At 36.3% G+C, this 20,110-nt stretch overlaps 1 protein-coding gene across 1 annotated transcript in view; it reads right to left on the bottom strand.

The window, feature by feature from the left end:
- LOC148942779 (guanine deaminase-like) overlaps nt 1-20,110 on the bottom strand; it is a 123,670-nt gene that overhangs the window by 29,713 nt on the left and 73,847 nt on the right. The gene's annotated exons all lie outside the window — the stretch shown is intronic.

The raw sequence follows: 20,110 nt of genomic DNA, 5'->3' as shown, positions 1-20,110 counted from the left end.
AGCATGCTGAATCCTGAATTTTGTCTTTGTTAGATTTTTCCAGGGAGGAATTTCTCGGTTGGAACTTTACACTTGGGAGGATATTCCAAAGGGGAGAGGAATACACAGGACTCCAATGTCCCCTCCTAGCATCCATGGACAGCATCCCTAAAAAATATTTGTCCGTAGCTTAAGAAAGCTTTGGATCAAACAGCTTGTAGCTACAAACTGTAAGTAACTTTTTAAATGGTAGTTCACTCAATTCCACCAGAAAGGGGTAAGATCTGGATAAAAATTATACAACGAAATTCAACATGTACTAGGGCTCTGATGGCACTTTATACACATGTGAAATTGAAAAAATTATTTTGATAATTAAATAAACTAAATTAGCTCTTTTTCTGGAAGTATTGCTGTGCTAAAATTAAATTGATCATAAGAATTGTAATTTAACTGGGGTATCATACATTTTCTAACTAAAGCCAATACGGATACTCTTAAACGGTCACCCACCCACCACACGTTTGTACGTGAAGCTAAAAAACGCCCGGTCGACCCTCTGGGGGCCTTGCAACTTTAGTTCACTTCTCTCAAAAGCCTGAGCTGATGTCTTTTGATCATAATTTACTGGCAATAAAGTGCGGTAATGTGGTCCTCATTAATGTCTATATGCCATGCAATCGCAAGAACATTTCTTCCCTATCTGTCTTCGCGGGTTTTTGTGAGCGACTCAGGACACTTCTGCTAAGAGTGAGATTAAATTGGATTAAATTGGAATGTGGCTGGTGATATCAATACCAATCTTCTGTCCCAATCTGAAAGAAGTGACCTGTTTTTTGATGCTTTGCCTAGTGGCTATCAGTTAGTCAATAAAGATAAACAGTTTACCCTGATGGTTCTAGATCAAATCTTGATCATATTAGTAGAATGTATCTATGGAATTCCATAGATGCTCTACACCTTTTCAAAGAGAGTGAGTATCTTCTCACACCTATACTTCCTTGGTACCTGTCCAAACAAAGTGATAAAAAAACATGTCTTTAGCAACTTCGTTCATCATGATAGTGTATAAGGTTTGAAACCTACGCCTGAGGCAGTGAAGTTTGACGTGCATATTGCAAAAAGCGAGCAAACCTTTACCTATAAAGTGCACAGACACGTTTTGAGAGTATAATTGAGATTATATAACGCAACCAGATGGGTTTTCGAAGCACATTCAGCATAGCGTGTTTTATTTTATTTATTTTTTTTTTTAATCGAAAACTAGAAATTGTCAAATTGCGTATTTAGGAATGATTTTGTAAGAAAAGATGTCTATCACCCATGCATTATCCACTGTTCCATTTCTTTGAAGTATGTGCTATCAAGAGGGGTTTCTAATTTTTTGGACAATTGCCTTTAGTCAAGACTAGTTTGATAGAAATGGCTCGGTAGATAGAATTTGTGAATTGGACCGTATGAAGGTGGAGAAAAAAAGGGTATAGCATTTGTGAATTGGACTATACGAACGATATTAATTAAATAATAGGGGAAAAAACAGAGCTAGATAACAATTGCGAATTGGATACAGCTAAATCGTAGTAAGTAAGTAACAAACTCTTTCTTGAATTCACCTTGTGGATTCACAATACAGACATCTCACTCAAGAAATTATGAAAAAATTGTAAGTAAGTAACAAACTCTTTCTTAAATTCTCCTCCTGAAAAGTGTTTTTGGGGAGATGGGGCGATGACAGAAGCGTGTCTTAGAGTGGTTATAATGCCGTGCTGTGTCACTAATTGCTTGCGGAAAACGCGAATGAATGACTTGAATAAAAATTTATAACGAGACATGTCTGAAAATTTTTTTTGGGGGGATGGGGCGATGACAGGGTGGATGTCTTATACTAGTTATAGTGCTGTACTCTGGCATGAATTGCTTTCGAAAACCAGGATGGATTACTTGAAAATAAAGTTTTAACAAGAAATGTCTGAAAAGTGTTTTAGGGGAGATGGGGCGATGACAGAAGCGTGCCTTAGAGTAGTTATAGTCCTGTACTGTGGCACGAATTGCTTGTGAAGAACCCAAATGAATGACTTGAAATAAAATTTTTAACGAGAAATGTCTGAAAATTGTTTTTGGGGGGATGGGGCGATGACATAGTGGATGTCTTAGACTAGTGATAGTGCTGTACTGTGGCACGAATTTTTTGAGAAAAACCCAAATTACTGACTTGAACTAAAAATTTAACGAGAAATGTCTGAAAAGTGTTTTTGGGGAGATGGGGCGATGACAGAAGCGTATCTTAGAGTAGTTATAGTTCTGTACTGTGGCACGAATCGCTTGTAAAAAACCCAAATGAATGACTTGAAATAAAATTTTAAAAAGAAATGTCTAAAAAGTGTTTTTGGGGAGATGGGACGATGATGATGTCTTAGACTAGTTATAGTGCTGAACTCTGGCATGAATTGCTTTCGAAAACCCGGATGAATTACTTGAAAATAAAGTTTTAACAAGAAATGTCTGAAAAGCGTTTTTCGGGAGATGGGGTGATGACAGAAGCGTGTCTTAGAGTAGTTATAGTTCTGTAGTGTGACAAGAATCGCTTGTGAAAAACCCAAGTGAATGACTTGAAATAAAATTTTTAATGAGAAATGTCTGAAAATTGTTTTTGGGGAGATAGGGCAATGATAGAGTGGATGTCATAGACTAGTTATAGTGCTGTACTGTGGCAGGAATTGCTTGCGAAAAACCCAAATGAATGACTTGAAACAAAATTTTTAACGAAAAATATCTGAAAAGTGTTTTTGGGGAGATAGGGCGATGACACAAGCGTGTCTTAGAGTAATTATAGTGCTGTACTGTGGCACGAATTGTTTGTGAAAATACCAAATGAATGACTTGAAAAAAAAAATAACGAGAAATGTCTGAAAAATGTTTCTGGGGAGATGGGGCGATAACAGGAGCGTGTCTTAGAGTAGTTATAGTGCTGTTCTGTGGCATGAATTGCTTGTGAAAAGCCCAAATGAATGACTTGAAATAAAAAATTTTACGAGAAATGCCTGAAAATTGTTTTTTGGGGGATGAGGCGATGACAGAGTGGATGTCTTAGACTAGTTATAGTGCTGTACTGTGGCACGAAATTTTTGCGAAAAACCCAAATGAATGGTTTGAAATAAAAATTTTAATGAGAAATGTTTGAAAAGTGTTTTTGGGGAGAGGGGGCGATGACACGAGCGTGTCTTAGAGTAGTTATAGTGCTGTACTGTGGCACGAAATGCTTGCGAAAAGCCCAAATGAATGACTTGAAATAAAAATTTTAACGAGAAATGTCTGAAAAGTGTTTTTGGGGAGACGGGGCGATGACAAAAGCGTGTGTTAGAGTAGTTATAGTGCTGTACTGTGGCACAAATTGCTTGTGAAAAACCCAAATGAATGCCTTGAAAAAAAATAATTAACGAGAAATGTATGAAAAGTGTTTTTGGGGGATGGGGCGATGACAGAAGAGTGTTTTAGAGTAGTTATAGTTCTGTACTGTGGCAGGAATTGCTTGCGAAAAACCCAAATGAATGACTTGAAAATAAAGTTTTAACAAGAAATGTCTGAAAAGTGTTTTTGGGGATATGGGGCGATGACAGAAGCGTGTCTTAGAGTAGTTATAGTCTGTACTGTGGCACGAATTGCTTGTGAAAAACCCAAATGAATGACTTGAAATAAAATGTTTAACAAGAAATTTCTGAAAATTGTTTTTGGGGAGATGGAAGGGGGGTGACAGAGTGGATGTCTTAGACTAGTGATAGTGCTGTACTGTGGCACGAATCGTTTGCGAAAAACCCAAATGAATGACTTGAAAAAAAAATTAACGAGAAATCTCTGAAAAATGTTTTTGGGGAGATGGGGCGATGACAGAAGTGTGTCTTAGAGTAGTTATAGTGCTGTGTTTGGCACGAATTGCTAGTGAAAAACCCAAATGAATGACTTGAAATAAAATTGTTAACGAGAAATGTCTGAAATTTGCTTTTGGGGGGATGGGGCGATGACAGACTGGATGTCTTAGACTAGTTATAGTGCTGTACTGTGGCACGAATTGCTTGCGAAAAACCCGAATGAATGACTTGAAATAAAATTTTTAATGAGAAATGTCTGAAAATTGTTTTTGGGGAAATGGGGCGATGACAGAATGGATGTCATAGACTAGTTATAGTGCTGTACTGTGGCACGAATTGCTTGAGAAAAACCCAAATGAATGACTTGAAACAAAAATTTTAACGAGAAATGTCTGAAAAGTGTTTTTGGGGAGATGGCGCGATGACACAAGCGTGTCTTTGAGTAATTATAGTGCTGTACTGTGGCACGAATTGTTTGTGAAAAGCCCAAATGAATGACTTGAAAAAAAAATTAACGAGAAATGTCTGAAAAATGTTTCTGGGGAGATGGGGCGATGACAGAAGCGTGTCTTAGAGTAGTTATAGTGCTGTACTGTGGCACGAATTGCTTGCGAAAAACCCGAATGAATGACTTGAAATAAAATTTTTAATGAGAAATGTCTGAAAATTGTTTTTGGGGAAATGGGGCGATGATAGAGTGGATGTCATAGACTAGTTATAGTGCTGTACTGTGGCACGAGTTGCTTGCGAAAAACCCAAATGAATGACTTGAAACAAACATTTTAACGAAAAATGTCTGAAAAGTGTTTTTGGGGAGATGGGGCGATGACACAAGCGTGTCTTAGAGTAATTATAGTGCTGTACTGTGGCAAGAATTGTTTGTGAAAAGCCCAAATGAATGACTTGAAAAAAAAATTAACGAGAAATCTCTGAAAAATGTTTTTGGGGAGATGGGGCGATGACAGAAGCGTTTCTTAGAGTAGTTATATTGCTGTTCTGTGGCATGAATTGCTTGTGAAAAGCCCAAATGAATGACTTGAAATAAAAAATTTTACGAGAAAATGTCTGAAAATTGTTTTTTGGGGGAGGGGGCGATGACAGAATGGATGTCTGAGACTAGTTATAGTGCTGTACCGTGGCACTAATTGCTTGTGAAAAACCCAAATGAATGACTTGAAAATAAAGTTTTAACAAGAAATGTCTGAAAAGTGGTTTTGGAGAGAAGGGGCGATGACAGAAGCGTGTCTTAGAGTAGTTATAGTTCTGTACTGTGACACGAATTGCTTGTGAAAAACCCAAATGAATGACTTGAAATAAAATTTTTAACGAGAAATGTCTGAAAATTGTTTTTGGGGAGATGGGGGGGGGGGGTGACAGAGTGGATGTCTTAGGCTAGTGATAGTTCTGTATTGTGGCACGAATTGCTTGCGAAAAACCCAAATGAATGACTTTAAATAAAAATTTTAACGAGAAATGTCTGAAAAGTGTTTTTGGGGACATGAGGCAATGACAGAAGTGTGTCTTAAAGTAGTTAGAGTTCTGTACTGTGGCACGAAATGCTTGCGATAAACCCAAATGAATGACTTGAAATAAAAATTTTAATGAGAAGTGTCTGGAAAGTGTTTTTTGGGAGATGGGGCGATGACACGAGCGTGTCTTAGAGTAGTTATAGTTCTGTACTGTGGCACGAATTGCTTGTGAAAAACCCAAATGAATGACTTGAAAATAAAGTTTTAACAAGAAATGTCTGAAAAGTGTTTTTGGAGAGATGGGGCGATGACAGAAACGTGTCTTAGAGTAGTTATAGTTCTGTACTGTGGCACGAATTGCTTGTGAAAAACCCAAATTAATGACTTGAAATAAAATTTTTAACGAGAAATGTCTGAAAATTGTTTTTGGGGAGATGGGGGGGGGTGACAGAGTGGATGTCTTAGGATAGTGATAGTGCTGTACTATGGCACGAATTGCTTGCGAAAAACCCAAATGAATGACTTGAAAAAAAAAATTAATGAGAAATCTCTGAAAAGTGTTTTTGGGGAAATGGGGCAATGACAGAAGCGTGTCTTAGAGTAGTTATAGTGCTGTGCTGTGGCACTAATTGCTTGTGAAAAACCCAAATGAATGGCTTGAAATAAAATTTTTAACGAGAAATGTCTGAAATTTTTTTTGGGGGGATGGGGCGATGACATAGTGGAAGTCTTAGACTAGTGACAGTGCTGTACTGTGGCACGAATTGCTTGCGAAAAACCCAAATGAATGACTTTAAATAAAAATTTTAACGAGAAATGTCCGAAAAGTGTTTTTGGGGAGATGGGGCGATGACAGAAGTGTGTCTTAGAGTAGTTAGAGTTCTGTACGGTGGCACGAATTGCTTGTGAAAAACCCAAATGAATGACTTGAAATAAAATTTTTAACAAGAAATGTCTGAAAAGTGTTTTTGGGGAGATGGGACGATGACAGAGTGGATGTACCGAAAAAATTCAACTTTTATGTTGGTGGATATGCGAGATTGAGATCTCCAGAGATGATTGCACTCAAAGAGAATGCCAACATAAAAATAATCGTTGATGATAGAGACCTCCTTGCTACTGTTGCAGGTAACACATTACCTACTGATACATCCAATCGTCAGCTTTTGGGTATTAGCATTCAACGGAAGGTAAAAAAAAGAAAGGCCTACTCTTCTACTAATATCGTAAACCATATCTTGTCTACGTGCCGAAACTGTTACCTGTGTAAAAATAATGTGATAATAGACAGTGAAATTGCCATAAAAATAAAAAGGGCATTGGCAGAAAATATCACTATGGAATACAAAGATGAATCGATGAAAAACAAAGCACCAGCAAACGTTACTGCCATTGATCAAACAATCATTGAACCAAATAATACCTAAGACGAAAAGCTTATTGAGCCTGTTTATGAAACACCAGTAAAAATTGTGTTTGACTCAAAATGGAATAATGATTATTCTACTGATTACGAACTAAGAGAAGACAATAGCTACAATATCAAGAGAGAACATGGTGAACTATTTTATGGAACAGATTCAAAATGTCTAAAGTTGATCATTGATATTAATAATGTATCATAATATATTTTTGTAGTAATATTCTGTATGTTGTTGTTCCGTTAAAGATATATAGTGTATCACGTTGTCGTGTTTTCATTAATTCCTGAGCATAATAGCTAATAAAACGTTTAGCACGCGTGCTAGTGTACCGGGTATGTACAACGAAAAATTCGCATACCTGTGTTGTGAGGAAAAAAGGGATGTATTGACCCTATAATGGACTTGGAACGAATAAATTGTTTATCAACATCCGTTGTTGGATATGTCATTATGTCATTATGAAAAAATTGTAAGTAAGTAAGTAATTAAGTAACAAACTCTTTCTTGAATTCACCTCTTGGAGACACAATACAGAAATTTAATTCCGGAAATTATGAAAAAAAATTGAACAAATTCTTTATTAACATTCATTATCGATTGAAGTCACTTCCGAGACGGACAATACAGCTATTTCACAAAATCTAAGTATAAGAGTGATTAAATTCTATATCAACATCCATTTCTCGGATATATCATATATAGGAAAAAGTTGACAAAATCTAAGTACCAGAAAGAATAAATTCATTTTCAAAGTTTTTATCGGATACATCAGATAACAGTCATAAAATCCAAGTTCTATTCATTTTGACTTCATGCGTCGTTACGTTGAATTTAGGTTTAGACCGGTTATACATGGCACTACACCCGCTCAGACACACAGTCATAGTGTGTATTGTGTCTCCAAGAGGTGAATTCAAGAAAGAGTTTGTTACTTTACATTATTTTATTAAAAATATATTATGCATTACATTGTTATGTGTTCATTATTTTTAGAGTAAGCTAGCATATCAAACGTTTAGAATGTCTATTAAAATATCGGAGATGTAAGAAAAGGAATTTGCATACATCTATTGTCAGACACATGGGATAACATTGACAAAATCTTGGTATCAGAATGAATAAATTGTTTATCAACATCCGTTGTTGGATATGTCATTATGTCATTATGAAAAAATTGTAAGTAAGTAAGTAATTAAGTAACAAACTTTCTTGAATTCACCTCTTGGAGACACAATACAGAAATTTAATTCAGGAAATTATGAAAAAAAATTGAACAAATTCTTTATTAACATTCATTATCGATTGAAGTCACTTCCGAGACGGACAATACACCAATTTCACAAAATCTAAGTATAAGAGTGATTGAATTCTATATCAACATCCTTTTCTCGGATATATCATATATAGGAAAAAGTTGACAAAATCTAAGTACCAGAAAGAATAAATTCATTTTCAAAGTTTTTATCGGATACATCAGATAACAGTCATAAAATCCAAGTTCTATTCATTTTGACTTCATGCCTCCTTACGTTGAATTTAGATTTGACCGGTTATAGATGGTACTGCACCCGCTCAGACACACAATCATAGTTAGAGAGATATTCAAAAATTTGAGTTAATTTAAGTTCACTTTGAGTGGCCAGACATGCATTGGAATACGCAAACACCCGCCGAGACACACGCAGGCAAAAAGATCGAGAGAGATAAAAACACATGCAAATACGTAGATTTAGTTAAGTTCACTTAGAGTGTGGCCAGACATGCATTGAAATAAGCAAACAGCCGCCCAGACACACAGGCAAAAAGAGTGAGAGAGATAAAAACACATGCAAATACGTAGATTTAGACACAAAAACCGAGAAAGACATGGAGTGTACAACGTGACGGCGCATACATAGTGAGAGAGACATGCAAAGTCGACATAGATTTATTTCATTTTTTAAGGTTAGTTTACACTAGGTTACGTACGCGCAAGTAACCTAGTGTAAATTAACCTTAAAAAATAAAATAAAGCTATTTCAACTTTGCATGTCTCTCTCACTATGTATGCGCCGTCGCGATGTACACTCCATGTCTTTCTCGGTTTTTGTGTCTAAATCTACGTATTTGCATGTGTTTTTATCTCTCTCACTCTTTTTGCCTCTGTGTCTGGGCGGGTCTTTGCTTATTCCAATGCATGTCTGGCCACTCTAAGTGACCTTAACTAAATCCACATATTTGCATGCGTTTTTATCTCTCTCACTCTTTTTGCCTGTGTGTGTCTGGGCGGGTGTTTGCTTATTACAATGCATGTCTGGCCACTCTAAGTGAACTTAAATTAACTCTACTTTTTGAATATCTCTCTCACTATGAGTGTGTGTCTGAGCGGGTGTAGTGCCATCTATAACCGGTCTAACCTAAATTCAACGTAAGGACGCATGAAGTCAAAATGAATAGAAATTGGATTTTATGACTGTTATCTGATAAATCCGATAAAAACTTTGAAAATGAATTTATTCTTTCTGTTACTTAGATTTTGTAAACTGTTTCCTATGTATCCGAGAAATGGATGTTGATATAGAATTTAATCACTCTTATACTTAGATTTTGTGAAATTGCTGTATTGTCTGTCTAGGAAGCGACTTCAATTGATAATGAATGTTGATAAAGAATTTTTTCCATTTTTTTCATAATTTCCTGAATTAAATTTCTGTATTGTGTCTCCAAGAGGTGAATTCGAGAAAGAGTTTTTACTTACTTACTTACTTACTTACAATTTTTTCATAATGACATAATGACCTATCCAACGACAGATGTTGATAAAGAATTTATTCATTCTGATACCTAGATTTTGTCAATGTTATCCCATGTGTCTGACAATAGATGTATGCGAATTCCTTTTCTTACATCTCGGATGTTTTAATAGACATTATAAACGTTTGATATGCTGGCTTACTCTAAAAATAATGAACATATAACAATTTAACGCATAATATATTTTTAATGAACTAATGCTATGTATAATATTAATACAAAAATATATTGTGATACATATTTTGAATCTGTTCCATAAAATAGTTCACCATGTTCTCTCTTGATATTGTAGCTATTGTCTTCTCTTAGTTCGTAATCAGTGGAATAATAATTATTCCATTTTGAGTCATACACAAATTTTACTGGCGTGTCATCAACAGGCTTAATAAGCTTTTCGTCTTTGGTAATATTTGGTTTATTGACTGTTTGATCAATGGAAGTAACGATTGCTGGTACTTTTTTTTCATTGATTCATCTTTATATTCCATAGTGATATTTTCTGCCAATGTCCTTTTTATTTTTCTGACAATTTCACTGTCTATTATCACATTATTTTTATACAGGTAACAGTTTCGGCAAGTGGACCAGATATGGTTTACGATATTAGTAGAAGAGTAGGCCTTTCTTTTTTTGACCTTCCTTTGAATGCTAATACCCGAAAGCTGACGATTGGATGTATCAGTAGGTAATGTGTTACCTGCAACAGTAGCAAGGAGTTGTCTTCTATCATCAAAAATTATTTTTATGTTGGCATTCTCTTTGAGTGCAATCATCTCTGGAGATCTCAATCTCGCATATCCACCAACATAAGAGTTGAATTATTTTCGGTACTCCAAAGAAATTTAATTCCTTACTGTCATGACAATGCAAGCATACATTTCTAATAGTGCTACCACTTGTACTTGTTTCATAGTTTAAGTACTTCTCCTTGTCGACATTCAATGCTACAATAACACTGTCATGTGAACACACTTTATTAAAATGCTCCATCTTCATTTTCTTATTAAAGATATGACTTATGTGTTTACCGTTGCACTGCGTGAAAAATATTGATTTAATACATGCAATAGACTAGGTAGTGTCGATAACTGGACATACAATACCAATGGAAAAGCCACATTGTGTCTCTGAGCAAGCGTAGTGTACAATTGTTAGAGCCGTAAGCATATTTTGTCATTTTAAGATACGTACAAAAAAATAAATAAATAAAAAAAGTAAATAAAGTTGAATAATTTCGAAGTTAAAAAAAAATAGTTTGTTCTTATGAAAAAAATATTGAATTAGAACCATCAGTCCTCATTGTTATGAGTATCCAAAACTGGACTTAAGTTTCACATTTGAACTAGAGATTTCACCTCACAATGTTACACTATTACCCCCCTCCTCCGGTTACATGCTCCTGTCATCGCCCCATCTCCCCAAAAAACACTTTTCAGACAATTCTCGCTAAAAATGTTATTTCAAGTCATTCATTTGGGTTTTTCGCAATCAATTCCTGCCACAGCACAGCACTATAACTACTCTAAGACACGCTTCGGTCATCGCCCCATCTCCCCAAAAGCACTTTTCAGACATTTCTTGTGTAATTCATTGGGGTTTTTCGCAAGCAATTCGTGCCACAGTACCGCACTATCACTAGTCTAAGACATCAGCTCTGTCATCACCCATCTCCCCAAAAACAATTTTCAGACATTTCTCGTTAAAAATTTTATTTCAAGTCATTCATTTGGGTTTTTCACAAGCAATTCGTACCACAGTACAGAACTATAATTACTATAAGACACGCTTCTGTCATCGCCCCATCTCCCCAAAACACTTTTTAGACACTTCTTGTTAAAACTTTATTTTCAAGTAATTCATCCGGGTTTTCGAAAACAAGTCATGCCAGAGTACAGCACTATAACTAGTCTAAGACATCCACTCTGTCATCGCCATCTCCCCAAAAACACTTTTCAGACATTTCTTGTTAAAAATTTTATTTCAAGTCATTCATTTGAGTTTTTCGCAAGCAATTCCTGCCACAGCAAAGCACTATAACTACTCTAAGACACGCTTCTGTCATCGCCCCATCTCCCCAAAACACTTTTCAGACATTTCTCGTTAATTTTTTTTCAAGTCATTCATTTGGGTTTTTTACAAGCAATTCGTGCCAGAGTACAGCACTATAACTAATCTAAGCCACGCTTATTTTATCGCGCCATCTCCCCAAAAACACTTTTAAGACATTTCTAGTTAAAAATTTTGTTTCAAGTTATTCATTTGGGATTTTCGCGAGCAATTCGTGCCACACTACAGCACTATAACTAGTCTATGACATCAATTTACCCAAATCGCCCTATTACCCAAAAAACTATTTTCAGACATTTCTCGTAAAACATTTTATTTCAAGTCTTTCATTTGGGTTTTTCACAAGCAATTCGTGCCACAGCACAGCACCATAACTACTCTAAGACACGCTTGTGTCATCGCCCCATCTCCCCAAAAACACTTTTCAGACATTTCTCGTTAAAATTTTTATTTCAAGTCATTGATTTGGGTTTTTCGCAAGCAATTTGTGCCACAGTACAGCACTATATCTACTCTAAGACATCCACTCTGTCACCCCCCCCCCCCATCTCCCCAAAAACAATATTCAGACATTTCTCGTTAAAAATTTTATTTCAAGTCATTCATTTGGGTATTTCACGAGCAATTCGTTTCACAGTAAAGAACTATAATTACTCTAAGACACGCTTCTGTCATCGCCCCATCTCGCCAAAAACACTTTTCAGACATTTCTTGTTAAAACTTTATTTTCAAGTCATTCATTTGGGTTTTCGAAAGCAATTCATGCCAGAGTACAGCACTATAACTAGTCTAAGACATCCACTCTGTCATCGCCCCATCTCCCCAAAAACACTTTTCAGACATTTCTTGTTAAAAAATTTATTTCAAGTCATTCATTTGGGTTTTTTGCAAGCGATTTCTGCCACAGCACAGCACTATAACTACTCTAAGACACGCTTCTGTCATTGCCCCATCCCCCCAAAAACACTTTTCAGAGATTTCTCGTTAAATTCTTTTTTTTCAATTCATTCATTTGGGTTTTTTACAAGCAATTCGTTCCACAGTACAGCACTATAACTACTCCAAGACTCGCTTGTGTCATCACGCCATCACCCCAAAAACACTTTTAAGACATTTCTCGTTAAAATTTTTGTTTCAAGTTATTCATTTGGTTTTTTAGCAAGCAATTCGTGTCACCCTACAGCACTATAACTAGTCTAAGACATCCACTCCGTCATCACCCCATCTCCCCAAAAACAATTTTCAGACATTTCTCGTTAAAAATTTTATTTAAAGTCATTAATTTGGGTTTTTTGCCAGCAATTCCTTCAACAGCACAGCACTATAACTACTCTAAGACACGCTTCTGTCATCGCCCCATCTCCCCAAAACACTTTTCAGACATTTCTTGTTAAAACTTTATTTTCAAGTCATTCATTTGCGTTTTCAAAAGCAATTCATGCCAGAATACAGCACTATAACTAAACACATCCACTCTGTCATCGCCACATCTCCCCAAAAACACTTTTCAGACATTTCTTGTTAAAAATTTTAAATCAAGTCATTCATTTGGGTTTTTCGCAAGAAATTCCTGCCACAGAACGGCACTATAACTAATCTAAGACACGATTCTGTCGTCGCCCCATCCCTCCTAAAACACTTTTCAGACATTTCTCGTTAATTTTTTTTTTCAAGTCATTCATTTGGGTTTTTCACAAGCAATTCGTGCCACAGTACAATGCTATAACTACTCTAAGACACGCTTGTGTTATCGCCCCATCTCCCCAAAAACACTTTTCAGACATTTCTCGTTAAAATTTTTATTTCAAGTCATTCATTTGGGTTTTTCGCAAGATATTCGTGCCACAGTACAGCACTATAACTAGTCTAAGACATCCATTTACCCAAATCGCCCTATTACCCAAAAAATAATTTTCAGACATTTCTCGTAAAAAATTTTATTTCAAGTCTTTCATTTGGGTTTTTCACAAGCAATTCGTGCCACAGCACAGCACTATAACTACTCCAAGACACGCTTGTGTTATCGCGCCATCTCCCCAAAAACACTTTTCAGACATTTCTCGTTAAAATTTTTGTTTCAAGTCATTCATTTGGGTTTTTCGCAAGCAATTCGTGCCATAGTACAGCACTATAACTTACCTAAGACATCCACTCTGTCACCCCCCCCCCATCTCACCAAAAACAATTTTCAGACATTTCTTGTTAAAACTTTATTTTCAAGTCATTCATTTGGGTTTTCGAAAGCATTCATGCCAGAGTACAGCACTATAACTAGTCTAAGACATCCACTCTGTCATCACCCCATCTCCCCAAAAACACTTTTCAGACATTTCTTGTTAAAAATTTTATTTCAAGTCATTCATTTGGGTTTTTCGCAAGCAATTCCTGCCACAGCACAGCACTATAACTACTCTAAGACACGCTTCTGTCATTGCCCCATCCCCCCAAAAACACTTTTCAGACATTTCTCGTTAAATTCTTTTTTTTCAAGTCATTCATTTGGGTTTTTCACAAGCAATTCATGCCACAGTACAGCACTATAACTACACTAAGACACGCTTGTGTCATCGCCCCATCTCCCCAAAAACACTTCAGACATTTCTCGTTAAAATTTTTATTTCAAGTCATTCTTTTGGTTTTTTAGCAAGCAATTCGTGTCACCCTACAGCACTATAACTAGTCTAAGACATCCACTCCGTCATCACCCCATCTCCCCAAAAACAATTTTCAGACATTTCTCGTTAAAAATTTTATTTCAAGTCATTAATTTGGGTTTTTCGCCAGCAATTCCTTCAACAGCACAGCACTATAACTACTCTAAGACACGCTTCTGTCATCGCCCCATCTCCCCAAAACACTTTTCAGACATTTCTTGTTAAAACTTTATTTTCAAGTCATTCATTTGCGTTTTCAAAAGCAATTCATGCCAGAATACAGCACTATAACTAAACACATCCACTCTGTCATCGCCACATCTCCCCAAAAACACTTTTCAGACATTTCTAGTTAAAAATTTTATTTCAAGTCATTCATTTGGGTTTTTCGAAAGCAATTCCTGCCACAGCACAGCACTATAACTACTCTAAGACACGCTTCTGTCATCGCCCCATCTCCCCAAAAACACTTTTCAGACATTTCTCGTTAATTTTTTTTTTCAAGTCATTCATTTGGGTTTTTCACAAGCAATTCGTGCCACAGAACAGCGCTATAACTACTCTAAGACACGCTTGTGTTATCGCCCCATCTCCCCAAAAACACTTTTCAGACATTTCTCGTTAAAATTTTTATTTCCAGTCATTCATTTGGGTTTTTCGCAAGCGATTCGTGCCACAGTGCAGCACTATAACTAGTTTAAAACATCCACTCTGTCATCTCCCCATCCCCCAAAAAACAATTTTCAGACATTTCTCGCTAAAAATTTTATTTCAAGTCATTCATTTGGGTTTTTCACAAGCAATTCGTGCCACAGCACAGCACTATAACTACTCTAAGACACGCTTCTGTCATCGCCCCATCTCCCCAAAAACAATTTTCAGAGATTTCTCGTTAATTTTTTTTCAAGTCATTCATTTGGTTTTTTCGCAAGCAATTCGTGCCACAGTATGGCACTATCACTAGTCTAAGACATCCACTCTTTCACCCCCCCCCATCGCCCAAAAAACAGTTTGCAGACATTTCTTGTTAAAAATTTTATTTCAAGTCATTCATTTGGATTTTTCGCAAGCAATTCCTGCCACAGCACAGCATTATAACTACTCTAAGACACGCTATTGTCATCGCCCCATCCCCCCAAAAACACTTTTCAGACATTTCTCGTTAAATTCTTTTTTTTTCAAGTCATTCATTTGGGTTTTTCACAAGCAATTCATGCCACAGTACAGCACTTTAACTACTCTAAGACACGCTTGTGTCATCGGCCCATCTCCCCAAAAACACTTTTCAGACATTTCTCGTTAAAATTTTTATTTCAAGTCATTCATTTGGGTTTTTTCGCAAGCAATTCCTGCCACAGTACAGCATTATAACTAGTCTAAGACATCCACTCCGTCATCATCCCATCTCCCCAAAAACACTTTTCAGACATTTCTTGTTAAAAATTTTATTTCAAGTCATTCATTTGGGTTTTTCGCCAGCAATTCTTGCAACAGCACAGCACTATAGCTACTCTAAGATACGCTTCTGTCATCGCCCCATCTCCCAAAAAACACTTTTCAGACATTTCTCGTTAAGTTTTTTTTTCAAGTCATTCATTTGGTTTTTTCACAAGCAATTTTTGCCACAGTACAGCACTATAACTACTTTAAGACACGCTTGTGTCATCGCCCCATCTCCCCAAAAACACTTTTCAGACATTTCTCGTTAAAATTTTTATTTCAAGTCATTCATTTGGGTTTTTCGCAACCAATTCGTTCCGCAGTACAGCACTATAACTAGTCTATGACATCCACTCTGTCATCGCCCCATCTCCCCAAAAACAATTTTCAGACATTTCTCATTAAAAATTTTCTTTCAAGTCATTCATTTGGGTTTTTCAGAAGCAATTCAAGTCACAGTACAGAACTATGACTACTCTAAGAAACGCTTCTGTCATCGCCCCATCTCCCCAAAAACACTTTTCAGATATTTCTTGTTAAAACTTTATTTTCAAGTAATTCATCCGGGTTTTCGAAATCAATTCATGCCAGAGAACAGCACTATAACTAGTCTAAGACATCCACTCTGTCATCGTCCCATCTCTCCAAAACACTTTTCAGACATTTCTTGTTAACAATTTTATTTCATTTCATTCATTTGGGTTTTCCGCAAGCAATTCGTGCCACAGTACAGCACTATCACTAGTCTAAGACATCCACTCTTTCATCGCCCCATCCCCCCAAAAACAATTTTCAGAAATTTCTCGTTACAAATTTTATTTCAAGTCATTCATTTGGGTTTTTCACAAGCAATTCGTAACACAGTACAGAACTATAAATACTCTAAGACACGCTTCTGTCATCGCCCCATCTCCCCAAAAACACTTTTAAGACATTTCTTGTTAAAACTTTATTTTCAAGTCATTCATTTGGGTTTTTCACAAGCAATTCGTGCCACAGTACAGAACTATAACTACTCTAAGACACGCTTCTATCATCACCCCATCTCCCCAAAAACACTTTTCAGACATTTCTTGTTAAAACTTTATTTTCAAGTAATTCATCCGGGTTTTCGAAAGTAATTCATGCCAGAGTACAGCACTATAACTAGTCTAAGACATCCACTCTGTCATCACCCGATCTCCCCAAAAACACTTTTCAGACATTTCTTGTTAAAAATTGTATTTCAAGTCATTCATTTGGGTTTTTCACAAGCAATTCGTGCCACAGTACAGAACTATAGCTACTCTAAGACATGCTTCTGTCATCACCCCATCTCCCCAAAAACCCTTTTCAGGAGGAGAATTCAGGAAAGAGTTTGTTACTTACTTACAACTTTTTCATAACTTCTTGAGTGAGATGTCTGTATTGTGTATCCACGAGGTGAATTCAAGAAAGAGCTTGTTACTTACTTACTACGATTTAGCTGTATCCAATTCGCAAATGTTATCTAGCTCTTTTTTTCCCCTATTATTCAATTAATATCGTTCGTATAGTCCAAGTCGCAAATGCTATACCCTTTTTTTCTCCACCTTCATACGATCCAATTCACAAATGCTATATACCGAAACATTCCTAACAAACTAGTCTTGACTAAAGGCAATTGTCCGAAAAATTAGAAACCACTCTTGATAGCACATACTTCAAAGAAATAGAACAGGGGATAATGCATGGGTGATAGACAGCTTTTCCTACAAAATCATTCCTAAATACGCAATTTGACAATTTCTAGTTTTCGACTTAAAAATACAAGGAAAAAAATAAAACAAGTTATGCTGAAAAAGCTTCAAAAACCCATCTGGTTGCGTTATATAATCTCAATTATACTCACAAAACGTGTTTGTTCACTTTATAGGTATAAAAAGTTTGCTCGCTTTTTGCAATGTGCACGTCAAACTTCACTGCCTAAGGCGTAGTTTTCAAACCTTATACACTAGCATGATGAACGAAGTTGCTAAAGACATGTTTTTTTAATCACTTTGTTTGGAAAGGTACCAAGGAAGTATAGGTATGAGAGGATACTCACTCTCTTTGAAAAAGTGTATAGCTTCTATGGAATTCCATAGATACATTCTACTCATATTATATTTTCAAGGGGATCTCTTGTGGTTCCTCCTGTCATTGTTTTGGATGATAAAATTGACGATGATCACTTGCCTTTAACTTGTGAAATTGAGTCGCCTGCTCTACTGGTTTATAACCGTTTTTCTTACCAAAATAAATGGTTTGATAAACCAAATTGGAAACGAGTAAATCCTGAAGATTATTTGTATGTTCTTTGCTCGTTATTATCAAGCCTGAAAGTGCCTTTTCACCTTTTACAAACCTCTGTAAAGTCACCGATAGGTAAGATTGATTTAAATTGTTAATATTACCAGATCGTGCATTGTTTGAAGTCAGCTGCTTCAGTTTCAGGTCCTGTTGAACGTGTTAGAATTGGCACCAGAAAACCGTTATGGAATTTTGGCCCAGAAGTGATAAAAGCTAAACAACGCGTGAAGTTTTGGCTTCGCCTTTGGATTACTTGTGATCAGCCCAAGTCTGGTGAAGTATTTAAAATGAAGCAAAATTTGAAACGTCAGTTTAGATTTTCTTTGCGTCAAGCCCACCTGAATGCTTCGGACGGCCCCTCGGATTGGAAGTCATGTTCCAATATAATAAATAGCAGCAAGTGTGTGCCTGCTACCGATTCGATTATCGAAATCAGTGATTTTGTTGCTCATTTTACTCGTGTTTTTTCTACATTTAATCATTCTATCCAGTCCTTGTTTTCTTCCTTATTGCATAATACTGTTCCTTTAGTTCTTTTGCAAGTCCATATATTATCAATATCTAGTGGTAATATCTATCGGGCTTTTAAGAATGTTAAGAAATCAAGTGCTCCTGATATGGATAGTATGTGTTACAATCACTTCACCGTTAAGTGTTCATTATTGTTAACAGACATTCAGCTCCTATTCCAGATTTGTTTAGCCCAGTCGTTAATTCCAGATAGTTTTCTTTCGGGAATTGTAACATCAATTCTAAAAAGGGGAAAGGTCGCAGATCAGTTATTCAGTTATCGACCAATTACAGTTTCCTGTTTCATCAGCAAGCTGTTCGAGTATGTTATATTGCCTGAAGTTTTGACTAAATGTGAGTTTTTTTATTATTAAGTTGGGTTCAGAGCCGGTTTTGGTTGTTTTCAAGCCCAACATATACTTGGTCAGTTGCTCGTCTCTGCAAAAATGCAAAAAAGCCCACTTTATTTTTTCTCGGTTGATATCTTGGGCGCTTTCTTACAACGTTGTACATTTGCAAGCACTTCGCTACTTAGTTAAAGCAGGAGTTAATTCTTCCTGAGTAAAAGTTCTACAATTTTGGTATTTCAATTCGTTGGTTCGCTTAAAATTGATGTCTGAAATATCTCAGCCTATCTCAGTAAAGAAAGGAGTCAGGCAAGGTGGTGTGCTGTCTCCATATATTTTTAAAACTGTGCTTGCGGACTATTTGCGAATGCTGTCTCCCACTGTGTTTTTAGAAAATACTGCTGTTAGTCACATTGTCTATGCTGATGATGTTCTGCTAGTTGGTCATACTGGGTCAGGCCTCACAAAGAACCTAAATGTTCCGATTAATGCTTTGAGTATGATTGGGCTTTCTGTAAATGCTTCAAAATGCGAGTTCATATGTTTTAATAGTTCTAACCCTACTCCTTTTTTACATGGGGGTACAATGCTACTGAAATGTGTCTCAAAGTTGAAATGGCTTGGGATTGCCTTTTCTGATAAACTTTCGACTACATGCTCGTCTCTAGTGGCTAGTGCTCTGCAGTGCATTCGATTCTAACAAGGTAAAATCTCGCCTAATAGAGGGAGGTACAGCCGCCGCGGCTTATGTAAACTTTACCATAGTTTTTGTTCTCCTGCAATTCTTTTTCTTTCCGGTTTGAAGCCTCTAATGCGCAAAAAAGACCGTCTTCATATTTTAAATATTGTAAATTTTCGCTACATTTGCCAATGTGGTACAGAAATCACTAGATTATTTCTCATTTTGGACTTATCAACGCTCTAGTGCTGCTTGACAACATCGCTAAGGATCTGAGGACCAATACTCCAAGGAAAATATGTGCCAGTGACCCCCTCACATATTTTTTTCCAGATTAGTGATCCTATGGATATTGTTAAATTATTTATGTTGGGTTTTTCTTATTATATCCTTGTGGATAATATTATTATTTTTTTTTACTCCGCATTTATTTTATATTGCGGGTTACAAATAAACTTACTTACTTACTTACATCACATTTAGGGTAACCCAATGTATGCTATTGAGAATAAAGAGAAATTAACTAAAACTACAATTTCGTTTTAATGAAAGTAAAGAGCTACATTAGAACT

This window comes from Artemia sp. Qi Xiang Cuo, chromosome 16 (assembly GCF_049724085.1).
Source record: "Artemia sp. Qi Xiang Cuo chromosome 16, ASM4972408v1, whole genome shotgun sequence".
NCBI classification, from domain to species: domain Eukaryota; kingdom Metazoa; phylum Arthropoda; class Branchiopoda; order Anostraca; family Artemiidae; genus Artemia; species Artemia sp. Qi Xiang Cuo.
The sequence above is the reverse complement of the archived record's forward strand: the minus strand, read 5'-3'. Positions and strand labels throughout refer to the sequence as shown.